Below are 19,101 nucleotides of genomic sequence, written 5' to 3' on the forward strand. Positions count from 1 at the left end.
TTCATTCATTCAACAAATACTGATTGAGTTCAGGCTCTAAAAGGGAGGGTCAGGTGCGAAACACGTGTGGTTTGGATCCTGGGTTATTCCTGCTCTACTGAGTACCTATTGTGCTCCTAGTATGGGCCCAGGCATTCAGTAGGTGCCCACTTAACAGGTGCTGAATGACAGAAGGCATTGTGCAGTGACTGGCAAGACACATCACTTTGCCTTACCTCAGTTCTTCATCTCTGAAATGCGCATAATAAAGACCTTGTCCTGGGACTGTCTTGGTTGCCCAGTGGCTAAGACTCTGACCTCCCAATGCAGGAGGTCCAGGTTTGATTACTGGTCAGGAAGATCCCTTGGAGAAGGAGATGGCAACCCACTCCAGTATTCTTGCCTGGAAAATCTCATGGACAGAAGAGCCTGGCGGGCCACAGTCCATAGGGTCACAAAAAGGTGGACAGGACTTAGTGACTGAGCATGCATAGGGAACTAGATCCCACATGCTGTAACTAAGGAGTTTACGTGATGCAACTAAAGATACCATATGGCACCAGTAAAAGATGCTGCAACTAGGACCCTGCACAGACAAAAACAAAAAAACAAAAAAACAAAAAAAAACAACCCACACATAAAAAAACCAAAAAAAAAATAGCCTGTCCTCATGTGGGTATGAAGAGATGGTGCAGATGGTGTGCAGAGCTGGGGTCTCATAGATTCCCTACCAGCACTAGCTTTGACCATGATGGGGTTTTTAGTTTATTATTGGTGGGAGGATAATTGCTCCGCAATATTGCACAGTCTTCCACCATATGTCAACATGAATCAGCCATAGGCACATATATGTCCTCTGCCCCTGAACTGCCTGCCCACCTCGTTCCTATCCTTCTAGGTGGTAACAGACCAGGTTTGAGTTCCTGAGACACACAGCCAATTCCCATCAGCTAACCGTCTTACACGTGGCAGTGCATGTTTCCATGCTACTCTCTCCATTCCCATGATGGAGGAAGGAGAATCCAGCCACCTAGCAGGGCCCAGGGGAGTTTCGATGTCCTAGCTCTGTGGCTCTTCACCTCTGACTCCGTGTCCACGGTGTCTGCGGAGGGAACGTCACCTGTCATGGGACCCCAGCCACAACCTTCTGAGTGCTCAAAAGCCAATTGATGTATTGTGTGTGCCGTATGTAACATAGATAGCTGGTGAGAAGTTGCTGTGTAACACAGGGAGCCAGCCTGGCACTCTGAGAGGACCTAAAGGGGTGGGGTGAGAGGTCAAGAGTATTAGCCGCTCAGTTGTATCCGACTCTTTGTGACCCCATGAATTTTAGCCTGCCAGGCTCCTCTGTCCTTGGAGATTCTCCAGGTAAGACTACTGGAGTGAGTTGCCATTTCCTTCTGCAGGGGAATCTTCTCAACCCAGGGGTTGAACTGGTGTCCCTTACATCGCAAGGCAGATTCTCAACCACTGGACCACCAGGGAAGCCCGTGTGTGTCTGTTTCTCAGGGCACGCGTGTATGCTTAGTTGCTTCATTCATGTCCGACTCTTTGTGACCGAGGAGCCTGACAAGCTCCTCTGTCCATGGGATCCTCCAGGCAAGAATACTGGAGCAGGTTGCCATGCCCTCCTCCAGGGGATCTTCCCAACTCAGGGATCGAACTGGCGTCTCTTTTACGTCTCCTGCATTTGCAGGCGGGTTCTTTGCTGCTATCGCCTCCTGGCAGGGAGTGGATAATCCCCAGAGAGGAATAAGATAATGAAGAGGAGAAGAAATGAGGGTGGAAAGAAAGGGCAGAGAAGAAGGGTGAAGGAAAGGGAGAGAGGAGACCGAGCTCTCTTCACGATGTTCTTTCCCTGCTTCTTTCAGAGAGAGGGTGGCTCACCCTGAGTCCCGCAGCTGGGCGGAGGCAGCTAGACTGTGGACTATGTGTGGGCTCCACATTTGGCCTTCTAACTTCCACCAGCAGGAGTGAGTGTGGCCGATGGGACCTGGCCATTGTTATTCAGTTCAGGGAGCTGGATGCTGCTGGCTCACATGGAAATGAGTCTTCCAGTCCACTGAGCCCATTGCTGGCAGCTGGATAGCCCAGCAACCTTGGCTATGCTGCTGGCCCTGGAACAGGAGGAGCCCTTGGGCTGGGTTCTTGGGTCACAGCCCCTGGGGAGGTGGGGGAGGCAGGGCTGACCTTTCTTGAGACTGCCTGGGAGAAGAAACTAGAATCTAATGATGCCAGAGTCTTGGGCGGCTGGAGGATGGGGGAGTGTGAACTATTTACAATCTGTTCATGGGCTGCAGAAGCCTGTGCCAGACACGGACATAGCCTTGCACTGGCCTGGCAGCCTGGCAGCAGCTGCCATGGAAGAAATTGCTGCTCCCCTTCATTTCCAGCTGGCTTCGGGGGTCAGGAGCCAGCCCAGAGCCATGGGAAGAGCAGGAAGTGGCCCGAGTCAGGCGCAGCTGGAGCATACATCCCCACTCTGCATGGCCCGTCACCGCCCAGAGTCCCAGGTTCCCCATTTGTCAAATGCAGACGATCATAGTAAAAGTGCATTTGCTGACGTTTATGGAACACTTAACAGTTCCAAAATGCCTTAGGGCCCGAACTCTAATGCATCCTCATAACAGATGGTTACGGTTATTTATTTCTAAAACTTAGCGGCTTAAAATGTCAATTGATCATTCTGTCTCTCACTCCTGTGGGCTGGTTGGGCTCAGCTGATTGCTTCTGGCTGGGGTTGCTGCTGCCGTGGTGGATCAGGTGCAACTGGGACTGGAGTCATCTGAAAGCTCGACTGGGCTGGGTGTTTAAGGGGCTTCTTCCCTCCCAGGGTGGTCTTAGCCTCACTCTCTGCCGGGCTCTAAGCCTCCAGGACTTTTTCCTTTGACCCCATCACAGCACGGAAAGTGTATCAGTTTTCTGTTGCTGTTACGAGCGTGCTCAGTCACTTCAGTCGTGTCCAACTCTTTGTGACCCCAAGGACTGTAGCCCGCCAGGCTCCTCTGTCCATGGCAAGAATACTGGTGTGGGTTGCCATGCCCTCCTCCAGAGGATCTTCCTGACCCGGGATGGGACCTACGTTTCCCACGTCTCCTGCATTGACAGGCGGATTCTTTACCTGTGAGCCACTAGGGAAGTCCCCTCATTTTTGTTTTGATTTGCCTTGAATGAATTAATGAATCTTTACATCCACTTCCTGCCTGAGAGTGGCCACTCCTTGGCAAACGAGAGGAGAAATTCGATGGCTATTTTGGCTGCAAGTGTCTCTGCTTTGGTTACCTAGGTTGCTGATTCATTAGCAGAGATTTACAATGTGTAATTTTTTTCCCTAGTCTGAGATAGACTACTCCTTTAGGCTGGGAAAACATTGGCAATGTATTTTCTAAATGCATTTTAGTTCCTTGGACGTGCTTTTTAAAACATTGGCTATTTCATTAAGGTCCCAGTGGAGATATCGTCATCGTAAACAGAGATGTCATTTACTGAGCTTCTACTATGTGCTAAGTGCTTTAGACTGATTGTATCATTTAATCTCAACAGTCCTATGCGGTAGCACAGTGATCCCTATGGCAATAATAATATTAGTAATAATAATGGCAACAGCAGTACTGGCACTAACAAGCAATAACAGAAATAACAGCAAATATTTATTGAGCACTAGTTGCTGAGGGCCAGGCACTGTGCCCTGGGTTGTACACAACATCCTAATTCCTTTGCTCACATGCTATTAAGGACATTTGGGCTGAATCTTGGGTATTGCCCAGGGTTCTTGCCCTCCCTCTCAAATACAACTTTTTTTTTTAGCAGAAAGAGACAAGCCCATCTGGATGGCGCTAGTGGTAAAGAACCCCCCTGCCAATGCAGGAGACTTACAAGACATGGATTTGATCCCTGGGTAGGGTAGATTCCCTGGAGGAGGGCAAGGCTCAGGCCTGTGGTCTTGGGGAGAGGAGAACTGGGTTCAAATCTTGGCTTTTCCATTTCCCAGCTGTGTGACCTTGGACAGGTGACTTTATCTCTCTGAGCCTCATCTTACTCATCCTTAAAATGGGAATAAGAACATTGTGGCAGGGTGCCATCAAGATATTTATTCTCTTTGTTCCCACCTTGTAGGGTCAGTTAGGGTTGCTGGATCTCTCTCTCTCTTGCTTTTTCCCACTGCATCTGTGGATGGAAGGTCTGCCGATAGCAGACAGCCCCTGCCTGATAGCCCTCTCCTCAAAAATTTCTGTCTCCAGATTCTGGGAACTGCTTCCTCCTCACCCCAGGATTATCTCTCAACAAACTTAGCTCATCTTTCCCATCCTTTTGCCCTCTAACCCCTTAAGCTCTGTTTCTTCCAGCTCTCTAATTCTCCTTAGCAGCATCTTTCCTTGCTGGGTTCCATTCCTGCCACTGTGTGATAATCCAGTCCTCTCAACCCACTTCCTAAGGTATCAGCAAATAACTAATTTAAGCAGGGATTCTCACTGGGTGACCTGAGGGTTTTGTAGGATTTTGCATCTGTCTGCATTTTTTCTAGGAAGATGGACTATAGCTTTCCTTCCTCCCCCCACCCCCCACATTCTTCAAACATAAAAAGATTAAGAACCACTGGGTATTTGTCACTTCTCCCAGGATCATCTGATTTTACAGATGACTTTAGAATAGTCAAAGGAATGAATCTTTAATGGTGGAATTATTACAGAAGGTTGCACAGATCCTAGGGCTTGGCACAGCCTGCAGCATCTTCAGTTGGTCATTGCAGACAGTGCTTGCTTGACATCAGAGCTTAATACATAGTTACAGATTTTATTATCCCAAAGTGGAAACACAAAGTCTGAGAGATTCATGTCGGATTATAAAAAGTCCAGACTTACAATTCTCTAAAACTTTTTCAGAGTGAAGGAGAAAGGAAAATATTAATAAAAGACGACACGCTGAAATAAATGGACCTGAGGGCAGATAACAAAATAAATTTTGCAGCCAAGGAGTTTGGCTCCAAGATGGAGGCGGGAGGATATTTAAGAGGGGGGAAGAAATCGATAAAAGAAAGGAATAGGAAAGTTTCTCCCTCTTTTTTTTTTTTGAATATCTATTTATTTGGCTGTGTCAAATCAGTTGCAATACCGATTGGACAACCGGTTGCAGCACCGAGTGGAATCTTCATTGCATCATGTGGGATCTTTTGTTGAGGAACATGGACTCTCTAATTGTGGCACCTGGTCTCCAGAGTGCTCAGGCTTCAGTAGTTGCATTGCGTGAGCTCAATTACTCCATGGCATGTGGGATCTTAGTTCCCTGACCAGGGATTGAACCTGTGTCCCCTGCATTGCAAAGTGGATTCTTAACTGCTGGACTACTGCAGAAGCCCCTCTCCCTTTTTTTCCTGGAGTGACCCAATCTCTGCCTTCGGGAGTCAGAAAATAAAGTATGTGTGCCCTTATCTCTTAGCAAGCTCAGGTGGGCCAACATCAGGGGGAAGGTTGATCTTTTAGGGATGGAATCCTCCCTTTTTAAAAGGTATTGATTTATTTGGCTGTGTTGGGTCTTAGTGGCAGCATGTGAGATCTAGTTCCCTGACCAGGGATCAAACCCAGGTCACCTGCATTGGGAGCATGCAGTCTTAGCCACTGGACTGCCAGTGAAGTCCCCTCCCCTTTTTTCTTTCTCCTTCCCCTACCTTCTCTGTCCATCCCTGCCTTTTGTCTGTCTTAATTAAGTCTTGATCAGATGCTTGGTGGAGTGGTAGGCAATTTACCAGCATTATTTCAGATTTGCACCTTGCCAGCTATGTGACCTTGGGTGAGTGACAACCTCACTGAGGTTGAGCTTCTTTTGTTTGTGGAGGGGTTATAGGGCTTGCATGATATAGTACATCTGAAGCCATGGGTACCGCGTCTATGAGCAGCAGTCCATTAATAAATGTTCTCCTTCTTCTCCTTGTAACACAATTAGCCAGCCCCTAATGCACCTAATTAATAAACGTGCATTTGAAAGAGACTGACACAGTGAACAAGGAACAGTGCTTCCTTTTATTGCCTGCAGGAGGGTACCTGGACACAATGGACTGAAGCTGCCAATCTTAAAATAAGGTGGGATCTTGATTCTTGTTTTAAGGTGTGGAGTAGGCAGGGGTAGTTTCTGAAATGCAAATGTGCATTGTGTTGCCATGACAAAGATGTTGCAAGGAAATAGAAAACTGCAGAACTTCAGAGCCAGAACAGATTTCAAACCAAATTACTCTATTTTCCAAGCCCAAACTGGGACAGAGGGTCAGAAGGGTACAAGCGATCTTCTGGGGACAGCGGGACAGAGTCATATTGTCTAGAGTTTGAGATGCTATCTTTTAGATGCTTTAACATATCTGAAAATAGAATGCCTTTTGTGTGCATTTAATGTACTTTTTTTTTAAAGTCTGAAAAAGCTATTATACCCAATGTGCATCTATAGGCAACGGTGTTTTAAGATGGAGCAAATATGGTTTTGAAATCTGAGCTGACACTGATCAATGATCAGTCCAAAATGGGGCTTATTCTCTTCTGTACTATGAGGAGGTAGACCAGTTGACCATTCGATGTCCTTTTAGCACAAGTGTGCCCTACTACCCCTCAGCCTCTATTTCCACGTGGCTCCATCTTCTTATGCTTCTATCTCAAGGGCCTTTGGGGCTGACAGTATGATCTGCTTGTGCATGGGGGAGGCTGGAAGCATAAGAGAGTTGATGGCTCTGGAAGCAGCCCTTGGCCAACACAGCCTGGGATTTGGTGGAAAATACCCTCAGATTGCTTGCCCTTTAGATGGGAAACTGAGATGTGCCCAGCATTCCCCAGTGGTACCCAGCTCCAGTTTGCACCCAGGGCATCTTGCTCCATAATGCATCCCTGGCTGCCTTCCCCTCCTCCCCCGCCTCATTTCCCGCCTCCTCCTGCTCGTGCATCTTGGGTCCCCTCCCAGATAAATTACTTGTGCTGCAATCCTTGTGAGATGGCTCCCTAAAAATTGTTTTTAACAAAGTATAGTTGGTTTACAATTTGTGTTAATCTCTGCTGTACAGCAGAGTGATCCAGTTACGCATACCTATATTCTTTTCCTTTATGGTTTGCAACAGGATATTGAATAGTACCTGTGCTATATAGTGAGGCTTTGATGTTTATTCATCCTATCTATATTAGTTTGCATCTGTTAATCCCAGACTCCCATTCCATCACCCCTTACCCCTTGGCAACCACAAGTCTGTTCTTTATGTCTGTGAGTCTGTTTCTCTTTGCAGATAGGTGATTTGTGTCCTATTTGAGAGTCAACATATTGTTGTTCTTCAGTTGCCAAGTCATATCTGGCTCTTTGGGGCCCCATGTACTGCAGCCCGCCAGGCTTCCTTGTCCTTCACTATCTCTTGGAGTTTGCTTAAACCCACGTCCATTGAGTCAGTGATGTCATCCATTCACCTCATCCTCTATTGCCCTCTTCTCCTCCTGCCCTCAGTCTTTCCCAGCATCAGGGTCTTTTCCAATGAATCAGCTCTTCACATCTGGTGGCCAAAGTATTGGAGCTTCAGTATCAACATCCGTCCTTCTAGTGAATATTCAGGGTTGATTTCCTTTAAGATTGACTGGTTTGATCTCCTTGATGTCCAAGGGCCTCTTAGGAGTCTTCTCCAGCACCACAGTTTGAAAGCAACAATTCTTTGATGCTCAGCCTTCTTTACGGTCCAACCAATGTCATAGAAAAGCTATGATAAAGCTAGACAGCATATTAAAAAGCAGATACATTATTTCACCAACAAAGGTCTGTATAGTCAAAACTGTGGTTTTTCCAGTTGTCATGTGGAAATGTGGGAGTTGGACCACAAAGAGTCCATATATACACAACATCATATATGCGTTGCTCTCTTTCTGACTTCTCTTAGTGTGTGTGTGTTGGTTTATTTTTGGTGTCAACTTGACTGGGTCACTGGTTGCACAGCTAGCTGGTAAAACATTATTTCTGAGAGTGTCTGTGAGGGTGATTCTGGAAGAGATTAGCATTTAAACCAGTGGACTCTGTAAAGCGGATGGCCCTCCCCAGCGTGGGTGACTCCATTGAGAGCCTGACTAGAGCAAAAGGCAGAGGAAGGGTGAATTCACTCTCCCTGACTGTTGAGCTGGGGCACTGCTCTATTCCTGTCCTGGTTCTTGGGCCTTCCGACCTGGACTGGAATCTACAGCATCAGCCCTCTGGCTCTCAGGCCTTTCCACTCCACCACTATGGTGCTGGAGAAGACTCTTGAGAGTCCCTTGGACTGCAAGGAGATCAAACCAGTCAATCTTAAACAAAATCAAGCCTGAATATTCTTTGGAAGGACTGATGCTGATACTGAAGCTCCAATACTTTGGTCACCTGATGTGGAGAGCTGACTCATTGGAAAAGACCCTGATGCTGGGAAAGATTGAGGGAAGGAGGAGAAGTGGGCAACAGAGGTTGGATGGCATCATTGACTAAATGGACATGAGTTTGAGCAAGCTCTGAGAGATGGTAAAGGACAGGGGAGCCTGGTGTGTTTCAGTCTATGGGGTCGCAAAGAGTCAGACATGATTGAGACTGAAGAACAACTGGCTTTCTGGGCTTCCAGCTCGATGGCAGATTGTGGGACTTCTCCGTCTCCGTAATTCTATGCCTCCATCCCTTGTGACATCTGTGTCCTATTGGTTCTGGTCTCTGGAGAATCCTTATTGTCTCAAGAACTGCTCCTGGGGAACCCAGCCTGGGACAGCTGGCCGCCTGTGACTTTACGGGAGCTTCTTGACTGCAGAGACAGGTATTGTGAAGTCTTTCCTTAGGGGATCTTTTTAATATTGAAATAGCTGAGCAGCTGTGAGAGCAGTGGAAAAAGAATTGCCTTTACTTTAAAAAAAAATTATTTATTTGGCTGCATTGGGTCTTAGTCGTGGCATGCGGGATCTTAATCACGTGGGATCTTTTGCTGTGGTGCTTGGGCTCAGCAGTTGTGGACCATGGGCTTAGATGCCCTACGGCATGTAGGATCTTAGGATTCCCAGGTGGTGCTTGCAATAAAGAACCTGCCTGCCAATGCAGGTGATGTAAGAGATGAGGGTTCAAACCCTGGGTCAGGAAGATCCCCTGGTGGAGGGCATGGTAATCCACTCCAGTATTCTTGCCTGGAGAATCCTGCGGACAGAGGCCCCTGGTGGGCTACAGTCTGCAAAGAGTCGGACACGACTGAAACGACTTAGCTCCCCAACCAGGGATTGAACCAACATTCCCTGCATTGCAAGACGGATTCTTAACCACTGGACCACCAGGGAAGTCCCCCAAGAGGCAGTTTCTGCAATAGGGATAATTTCTACCTCCCTGGCTTATTATGAAGCTTAAATGAGATCCTGTCTTTCAAGAGCTTATAGAGTGGCTACATCCTTCATCAGTGAATGGATCTTTGACTCTGTTGTTTTAGCAACGGTGAGGAAGTTCTGGATCCTGAGGCTACATTGAGATGGGAGCATCTGGTGAGGAGCGAGGGTCCCTTCAGAGGCTCCTTGGCAGAGCATCCTCACTTCCCAGTGAGGCTGACGATGTGCCCTGAGCTAGTGCTCTGTGAGCATCCCAGCCCTGGGTCCCTGAACATCACCTGAGTGAGTGAATCTATTTTTGAGTTGTGGTGGAGCAGGGCATAACTGGAAGAAGTCAACAGTGGCTGAGTCCACCACGGAGAAGACACAGAACTCATTAAATCCAGGCTCACCTTTTCAGATCATCAGGGGCCCCTCGCTCAGGGAAATTCTACCTGCAGCACGCATTTGTCTGTGGGGTAGCTGAGAGAAGAAAGGAGAAAGGAAAAAATACAGAAAGGAGAGGAAGATAGTGATTAGGCGATGAGCCCAGGTAAACATACTGAATTCTGCTTCTTCCTTTGCTTTGAACTTGCTGTGTGACTTCAGACATATCTTTGTTCCTCTCTGGTTCCAGCAACTGTAGTTTTTTTTTTTTTTTTTTTTTTTTAAATTCTAAGGCTGATCATTCAATAGGTTCATCTCACCTGACCTGACTTTTCCTGGGTTTATTTCAGAGGAAAAAGTTCATATTCGGGTCCAGTTTAGCTTGTGACTCAGGAAAGATGTCTAGGTAGTCGTTCATTCTAACAGTGTTTAATTGAGCACCTACTGTGTACCAGGCTATGCCACCCTAGGCTCCAGGAGCTCATGGTTAGAGGGTGGTGGAGAAGCAAACAGGCACACAAGCTGGTCAGTGCAGCCCAGTGAATGCTGGAGGGTGGGGGGGGCTCTCAGGGCTGACTCTGCCTGAAGATTTCAGAAAAGAGCCAGCAGTTTAAAAAAAAATTATTTTTAACTGAAGGATAATTGCTTTACAATATTGTGTTGATTTCTGCCAAACATCAACATGAATCAGCCATAGGATTACATTTGTCCCCTCCCTCTTGAGCCTCCCTTCCACCTCCCATCCCATCACACCCCTCTAGGTTATTACAGATCCCTGGTTTGAGTTGCCTGAGTCACACAGCAAATTCTCACTGGCTATCTATTTTACATATGTTAAAATATATGGACATATTATACATATGTTAGAGTATATGTTACTCTCTCCATACATCACACCCTCTCCTTCCTCCCCTCTCTGTGTCCATAAGCCTGATCTCGTTGTCTGTCTTTCCATTGCTGCCCTGCAAATAGGATCATCACTACTATCTTTCTAGATTCCACATATATGCATTAATATATGATATTTGTTTTTCTCTTTCTGACTTACTTCACTCTGTATAATAGGCTCTAGGTTCATCCACCTCATTAGAACTGACTCAAATGCATCCCTTTTTATGACTGAGTAATATTGCATTGTACATGTGTACCACAGCTCCTTTATCCATTCATCTGTTGATGGATATCTAGGTTGCTTCCATATCCTAGCTATATAAATAGTGTGAGGCAGCAGTTTTTACTAGTAATAACAGCTGCTGATCTTTGCTAAGCCTTTCCCATGTGCTAGTTTCTGTGCTAAGTGATTTGCAAACAGTGTTCTGCTAAGCTTCCTTTCAGCCCTAGCAGGTAGGTTCTGCTATTCATTCTAGTTTACAGATGAGGAAGTCAAGGATCAGAGAAGTTAAGTAACTTGCATCAGGTCACAGAGCTAGCAAGAGGTACAGTTGGGATGTGAGCAAACTGTGCGTCCATAACCCAAATCCTGGCCCCTGGCCTGTTTTTATAAATAAAGTTTTATTGGAACATAGGCACATCCCTGCATTTACATATTATCTGCAACTGCTTTCACACTATGGTGGTAGAATTGATTAGCTGTGATAGACACCTAACGGCGTGCAAAACTGAACATAGTTATCTGGCCTTTAGCAAAAGGTTGCTGAGCTCTGCTTTATTACATCAAGTCATTTCATTCCCACAACACAATAATTGCCCCATTATATCATGTAAGGAAACCAGGCACAGAGAGGCAAAGTTGCTTATCCGAGGTCACAAAGCAGAGCTGGGGTTAACACTCTGGCCACAGTTTGGTCCAGACGCTGTGCTCTAACCATTTTATCCCACTACCTTTGCAGTCAAACCAGCAAGATCTGCTCTTTATGCTTGATTTTAGTGTAGAGCAGGAGGAAGAAAAAAAAGGTACTCGTTAGAACCGGCTACCAGCAGATGTCAAAATATTTTCGGTGGTACCAGAGATGCATGTTGGGAAGGAAAATCTTGGGGAACCAAAACTTTCAATATTTATCTTTGTGGTGACCACATAGTGGGAACTTTGGCAGCTTGCCCAAAATGGTCTGTCGGTGGGAAGCTGTGGGGAGGGGCTGGAAAAAGCGGTTTGTAGTAGAACAGAGCCCGTGGGGCTGCTGCAAGGATTAAATCAAGTGATAGACACGAGGTGCCCAGCACTGTGCCTGCTGAGGTTCCTGCGGGTATTTGCTATCATGTATCTTCAAGAGCTGTTCCCAAGCAGTGTTCTTAGTTCCCAGAAGCCTCTGGTTCACTCGCTGGCTTCTCTCTCAGTTCCGGGTCTTGGCGTGCTCAGTTCTCCCCGTATTTGCTCACCTGGGAGCTGAGACCCGTGTCTGCCCAGCTCTCCCAGGCTGTGCAGCCTCAAGTCGGGTGTCAGGTGGGCAGGGGTGCTCCTTGACCGCTCCACCCCTGGACTGTGTGTGCATATCCCCCGTTCTGTTACAGCTCACAGCCTCCCCCAATTGTATGAGGCTGGGTCGGGGTGGTGAGAGTGCAAGATCCTAGCCCCTAGACCAGCAGTCAGTGACAAGGGCCCTGGGCCTTCGGCTTTGCAGAAAAGAATTTTCACGAAGACGGAAAGTAGTGAAACATATTTATTAAGAGAAAAAAAAGAGTACAAGTACATGTTGGATAGATATATGGGCAGACTTAGAGAGTCGCTGAGTCACACCCTCGTGGTAGTTTGAATTACCTTTATGGGACATTCCTTCCGGTTTCCTTTGGCCAATCATTTTGATTTGTCTGGTTCACAGTCCATATTTGGTATAGCTCAGGATCCTCCCACATGTGTGCACACACCTCTTAACCAAGATTTATTCTACCGCAATGGCCTGTGAGTAGAGCATCCCTTGACATCATTCCCCCTTTGACCTCCAAGGAGCCTTTCTGTGCACGTGTGGTTGGGGAGTTCTCTTGACTTTGGGAATGAGAGATACGTGGTCTGGGCAGGGCCCAGCTTGCTGTTTTAATTGTCCTGTTATTCTCATCTTGGAATTCCGGTCCACAGGGAATGAATCTCCGATAGATTTACCATGGGGGTGGAGGTGGGTGTCTGCCTCTGGCCTCAGGGTCATCCTGCACTGTTGGATGCTGAGCAGTATCCCTGCTGTCTTCCCACTTGATGCCAGTGACGTCTCCCCCTACCCTCCAACAGTGACAACCGAAACTGTTCTTCAGACATTGCCAACTGTCCCCGGGGGCGGGGACACAAAATCATGGTTTATCTTAAACTTCAGAAATGCCTCTTTATGGTTGTGTTCACAAAACCACTGCTTTATAGACTATGTATGGGCTTTTCAAGAGTAATTTTTGACTTTTGCTGACTTCTTCCTAGCTTAACTGCTCAGAACTTCCCTGGTACCCTGCTGTGGAACCACCCAGCGGGGCAGATGAGTTCCTGCAGCCAGAATTCTTGGGTTTAAACCCAAATTCTGCTCTTTGCTAGGTCTAAACCTCTAGGAAGTTACTTACTCTCACTGAGCCTCAGCTTCCTCATCTGTAAAATGGGGAGTAATTTTAGTATCTACCCTATGAGGTTGTCACGGTATTGAATTGAACAAGTGCTCTTGTTCAGGCACTGGGTAATGTCCGACTCTTTGCAACCCCATGAACTGCAGCACGCCAGAATTCCCTGTCCCGCACCATCTCCCTGAGTTTTCCCAAGTTCATGTCCATTGAATCGGTGATGCTATCCAGCCACCTCATCCTGAGTGAGCACATAAAGAGCTGATGAGAGAACTTCACGGGGACTTCTGGTGATCCAGTGGCTAAGACTTCACCCTCTCAATGCAGGGGGCCCAGGCTGGATCCTTCGTCAGGGAGCTAGATCCCACATCCTGCAACTAAGAGTTCACATGCTGGAAGTATACGATCTGGCCTGCCACAGGGAAGACTGATGACCCTTGGTGATGCAACTGAGATCAGGTGCAGCCAAACAAATACACATAAAATAAATCTTAAAAAAAGCGAATATTCTGCAAGGAATACTACTATTATTTCCACATGGCTCCAAGAGTTGTTGAAAATTCCCAAGCTTGGAATTAAAAAAAAAAATTTGTTTGTTCTCGTCCCCTGGCCTGCCATGGGCAAACTCCACAAATTCTGAAACCTCTTCCCCAGGAGAATGAAAGCCTTGGAGAAGATATAAAAGTGATGGCTCTTTTTCTATTGCTTACCTTGTTTAAAGTGGTTAAATTACAGATCATCAAGGGAGAATGGATCGCGGAGGAGCAGGGGCAGCGTCCCCTTTCCGATGGCTCCCCTTATTAACTCCCATGTCATTGTTTGGCGGGCACTTACGGGCTGGGGAAATGATGGCCACATTTTTCTAGGCTGAAGTGGAACACACTAAGAAGGGGATAAGTGAGCTAATGGGTGGCAGGCATTCTGCACAGTGCCTGCCATGTGGTAAACACTTTGTAAATGTCAGCTCTTGTCCCTCGTGTGGGATGCGAGTTGCTCCTGCCTGGGGGTAATGGTGTTGGAAACCTGCTATGTGCTGATTGACAGCTCCCCCCACCCCCACCCCGAAGATGTGGACCACTGAGCCGGACCTTATTTGGAAAAAGGTTCTTTGCGGGTGCAATTGAATTAAGATCTCAAGATGAGATCACCCTGGATGATCTGGTTGGCCCCAATCCAACAACTGGTGGATTTAAAAGAGGGGAAGATAACAGGTGAGAATACCATATGAGGATGGAGGAAAAGAGTGTAACAGGGAGGAACAGAATCTGACTCCACGTTGCGTCTTATTCCTTTTACGTTAACCTTTGCTCGCCATTGCTTTTGTTACTATAATCGCAGAAAGGATGCTGTCTATAGCCTTAAGCATACCTAACGGCCTGTCTCGGGGAACCTTGTGTCCTCTGCCTGAAAGTTAAAGTGTCTTTGTTTAACTCACAGGAAGACCTTCTGACCCTGTCCACCTGTGAATGATGGGAAGGAACGAACACATAACCTCCCTAAGGCTGGCCAAGCCAGAAGAGAGTTTGCAAGACTCAAGTCTGTTTTTTTACTTTACTTTACTTTACTTTACTTTCTTGCCTCCTCTACCTCTCTGTTCTATAAAAGACACTGGCCTCCAGACCCCAATAAGATGATGCTCTAGAACTCTAGTCCTCCATCTCTGTGGATGCCCAGCTTTCTGAATAAAGACGCTAATCCTTGGCTCAACACTTCATCTCCTGATTTCCTGGCTTGTTGTGCCTTGAGCAGAGTGAGCTTGGACTCGGTAACTATTGGAGTGATACATCTACACCCTCCAGCCGAGGACCGCTGAGACTGTGGCTGTCCCCAGATGTGGAGGGACAAGCATGGCGCAGATTCCTCCTTACTGCCCTTGGAGGTGACCAGCCTGGTGACACCGTGACCTTGGGCTTCTGGCCTCCAGAACGGTGAGAGAATACCTGTCTGTGGTATTAAGCTGCCCACTTTCTGGTACTTTGTTACAGCAGCCGCAGAAACTAATAAAACACCCTATTTGGATGGTATACTTTTCCTTTTTTTAAAAAAATATTTTATTCAAGTACAGTTGATTGACAATGTTATGTTAATTTCTGCTGTACAACTCAGTGATTCAGTTTACATATATATGGATATTGTTTTTCACACTCTTTTCCATCATGATTTATCACAGGATATTAAATGTAGTTCCCTGTGCTATGCAGTAGGACCCTGTTATTTGTCCATCCTATATATAATAGCTTGCATCTGCTAATCCCAAACTCCCAATCTCTCTCCACCACCTCCCTCCTCCTAGGCAACCACAAAGTCTGTTCTCTATGTCGGTGGGTTTATTTCATAGCTAAATTCACTTGTGTCTTTATACACACACACACACACACGCATATATGTATGTATACATATACATGTACATATATTTTTTGGCTGTGCCCCATGGCCTGTGGGATCTTGGTTCCCCAACCAGGGATTGAACCTGTGCCCTTGGAAATGAAAGCACTGAATCCTAACACTGGACTGCCAGTGAATTATGTCATACTTGATTACACATAGAAGTTACATGCTATTTGTCTTTCTCTAACTTAGCTTCACTCAGTCTGATAATCTCTAGGTCCACCTATATTGCGGCAAATGGCATTATTTCATTCTTTTTTATGGCTGAGTAGCATTCCATCACATATATCAGTATAACGCCTGTCAACACTGAGGCTGCTTGCATGTCTTGGCTATTGTAAATAATGTTGCTATGAGGAGTGTGTGCCATTCTTTGGGCATGAAAGGTCATTCTAAGTGGTCTCTAGACTTGACATTTTATAACTTCAAATCTTATTGTGGAAAATTACTTCTCTTCAAATTTCCTCTCATTCCTCTGATTATTCAAAGCCAGAAGTCTTGGTCTGGCATCATCTGTCTTTGTTACTGATCTTCCATTTTTTTTTCATTTGAAAAATTATTTGGTTCTTCATTTTTGGCTGCATTGGGTCTTCCTTGCTCTGTGTGGGCTTTTCTCCAGCTGTGGTGCGGGGACCACTCCTCCTTGAGCTACACGGGTTTCTCACTGTGGCGGCTTCCCTTGTTGCGGAGCACAGGCTCTAGGTGCTTGGGCTTCAGTATTTGTGGCCCTCGGGCTCAGTTGCTGCAGCGTGTGTGCCCTGGAACTTGCAGGCTTCAGTAGTTGTGACGTGCAGCCTCAGTAGTTGCGACCTGAAGGTTCTAGAGTGCAGGCTCGGCAGTTGTGGTGCAGCGGCCTAGCTGCTCTGCGGCATGCAGAGTTGTCCTGGACCAGGGATCAAACCCATGTTCTCTGAACTGGCAGGTGGATTCCTATCCACTGCACCACCAGGGAAGTCCCTGATCTTCCATTTAAACAAGACAGAATAGTCCTCTGGTGCAGAGCCTTCTGTGGACCCCAGGAGCTAGATTTTCATGGTATTTATTTTTTATGGCTGGTTATGGTAATTATTACACCAGTTTTTCATTAATAGTGATAAAAGGTCTTGTTGGAAAAGTTATTTATTTATTGAGGTAAGAAAACAGTTGGTTTAAGGAAAAATATGAAGTAAGTGATTACAGATTTTGCCTGACATGGTGAAGGTGGTATGAACTGTCTGATGTCAGGGATACTGCTTTAATTAGAGGTGTGTGTGTGTCTGTGTGTGTTTGTGTGTGTGTATCACACAGCTCATGAATTTACTTTTCTAACCGTACAGGAAGTCCCTGAGATACAAGTGTTTATGAACCAAGGTAAATCATTTTGAACAGCAAACAGCAGTGCAAAATTAAGATCTCTCAACAATCAAAGGGCAAAGCTGTCACCTGTTATGAAACATCACTGGAATTAATAAAGTAGCAAGAAGGTTATTTTAGAAAGGCATTAAAATGGTATCAACAGCCCCAAACCTAGGTGCACCTTCTCTCCTCTTTGGGTAGGTGGTAGCCAGCCAGATGACCTTGACTTGACTTTGAATGGAACTTGCCTTGTGGTTGGTAACCATGTTTAATGAGGGGAGCCTGTAGAGAAGAGATGGATGCCTCGAATCCACACTTTACTGAAGAATCAGAATGAACTCAGCCATGCATAGGATGCTTACTGAAATCTCATAATCGCAGACAGAGGGTGAGGAGGAATCATTTACATGACAGAGAATTGGAAATGCTAAAGCCCTTCTGAAGGGCTGTGCCTCTTTCAAAACATGAAGTCCTTCTGCTAGATGACTAGCCCCTTGGGGCTGGTGAGCTGGGATGACCCAGCGAGACGGTATGGGGAAGGAGGTAGGAGGGGGGTTCAGGATGGGGAACACGTGTACACCTGCGGCAGATTCATGTTGATGTGTGGCAAAACCAATACACTATTGTAAAGTAAAAGAGTAAAATAAAATCTGAAAAAAAAGATGACTAGCCTGGACTCTGAAAAAGTGTCAGTGACATGAACAACACAGGCAGTGGGGCTGTTCTAGGTGAAAAGAAACTAAAGGGATACGACATCTAAGTGAAATACATGACCCTTGATTGAGTTCTGGATTAAACAAAGAAAAGTGGTATCACTGAGATATTACTAAAAATATATCACTGGGGTTGCTAGGAGGATGTTAATATGGGCCACATATAAGGTAACATTATTGTATAATGTTGAAGCTCTTGGCTGTGTTAATGGTGTTATTACACATGGAATATGTTGGAGAATGTACTTGTTATTAGGAAATGTATGCTGAAGTATTCAGGAATGAAATGCTTCAACTTGTTTTCACATAGTTCAGCAAAAAACAAAACACAGGTAAGCAAATGTGGCAAAGTGTTAATGACCGATAAATCTAGATGAACCTAGGTACCCATTATCCTGTTATTTTAAATTTTCTATAGGATGACAAATTTTCAAAATAAAGAGTTGGGAAATGGGGCTAGAATTATTGCTTTGTAGTTTTGCTTGCTTTTATGGAAATAAGAATTTGGCAATTTAACTGTGTCAACAGAGCTCCTAAAGTTCTGGTTTTAGTGAATCACTTGTTTTTAAAGCACTTCCTGGGCCTTCCTTGGTGGTTGCAAATCCACCTTCCAAGGCAGGGGACACAGGTTTGATCTCTGGTTGGGGAACTAAGATCCCATATACCATGGGCCAACTAAGCCTGTGTGCCACCAACTACTGAGCCCACGAGTTATGGAACCAGTGCATCACAGCTAGAGAGGAGCCTACAAGCTGCAACTAAGCCAGACTGAAGATCCCATGTGCTGCATCTGAGACCTGATGCAGCCAAAAATGAAAAGTAAATTAAATAAATATAAGAAAATAAAGCACTTCCTTTGTGTGAGCAAAGCTCTAAGGGAAAAAGATTCCCTTCTAGGCTTCAGAGGCATTAATAGGCAACAGATGCTCCCTTTGTATCATGGATTTTCTGCTCTGTTGGCTCCAGGACAGGATGCTGCTGCTATCCTCATCCCCCAGGCGTCTCAGGCTTATGCCACCTCTCTCTTGTACCAGGCCAGTGATTCTGATTGTCTCAGCAGGGTTGGCAAATGAATAGCACACATAGTGCTGCTCCTACTCTTGTATCCATGGAAGACATCACTAATCAATTTCAACACAATGCTCCAGCCAGTCACCACTAATCAATCTCAGAGAAATGGTCCCTTGATATCCTAGGCAGTTGTTTACCCCTCGCAATTTTCAAGCACAAGAAGTATGAGTCTGAGTTACTCTAAACCTGGTACAAATGGTATCCAGGTTGTCCTGGTGACTCAGCCCTCTCCACTTGCCTTCTCCCACCAACATAAGAAAACAGGATGTTATCTTGCCCCAGATCTCTTTTAAACACTTAGTGGGACCTCAGGGTACTCCTGTGTACTCACCAGGAGATTGGCTTCCACATTTGGGGCTGCCGCTGCTCCCGGGGGTGCTGTCACCGAGTTGATGGGTGCTGTTCCCTCTGCCAGGGGCATCTCTTTTCTA

The sequence above is a fragment of the Capra hircus genome, chromosome 25 (assembly GCF_001704415.2).
Source record: "Capra hircus breed San Clemente chromosome 25, ASM170441v1, whole genome shotgun sequence".
Taxonomy (NCBI): Eukaryota; Metazoa; Chordata; class Mammalia; order Artiodactyla; family Bovidae; genus Capra; species Capra hircus.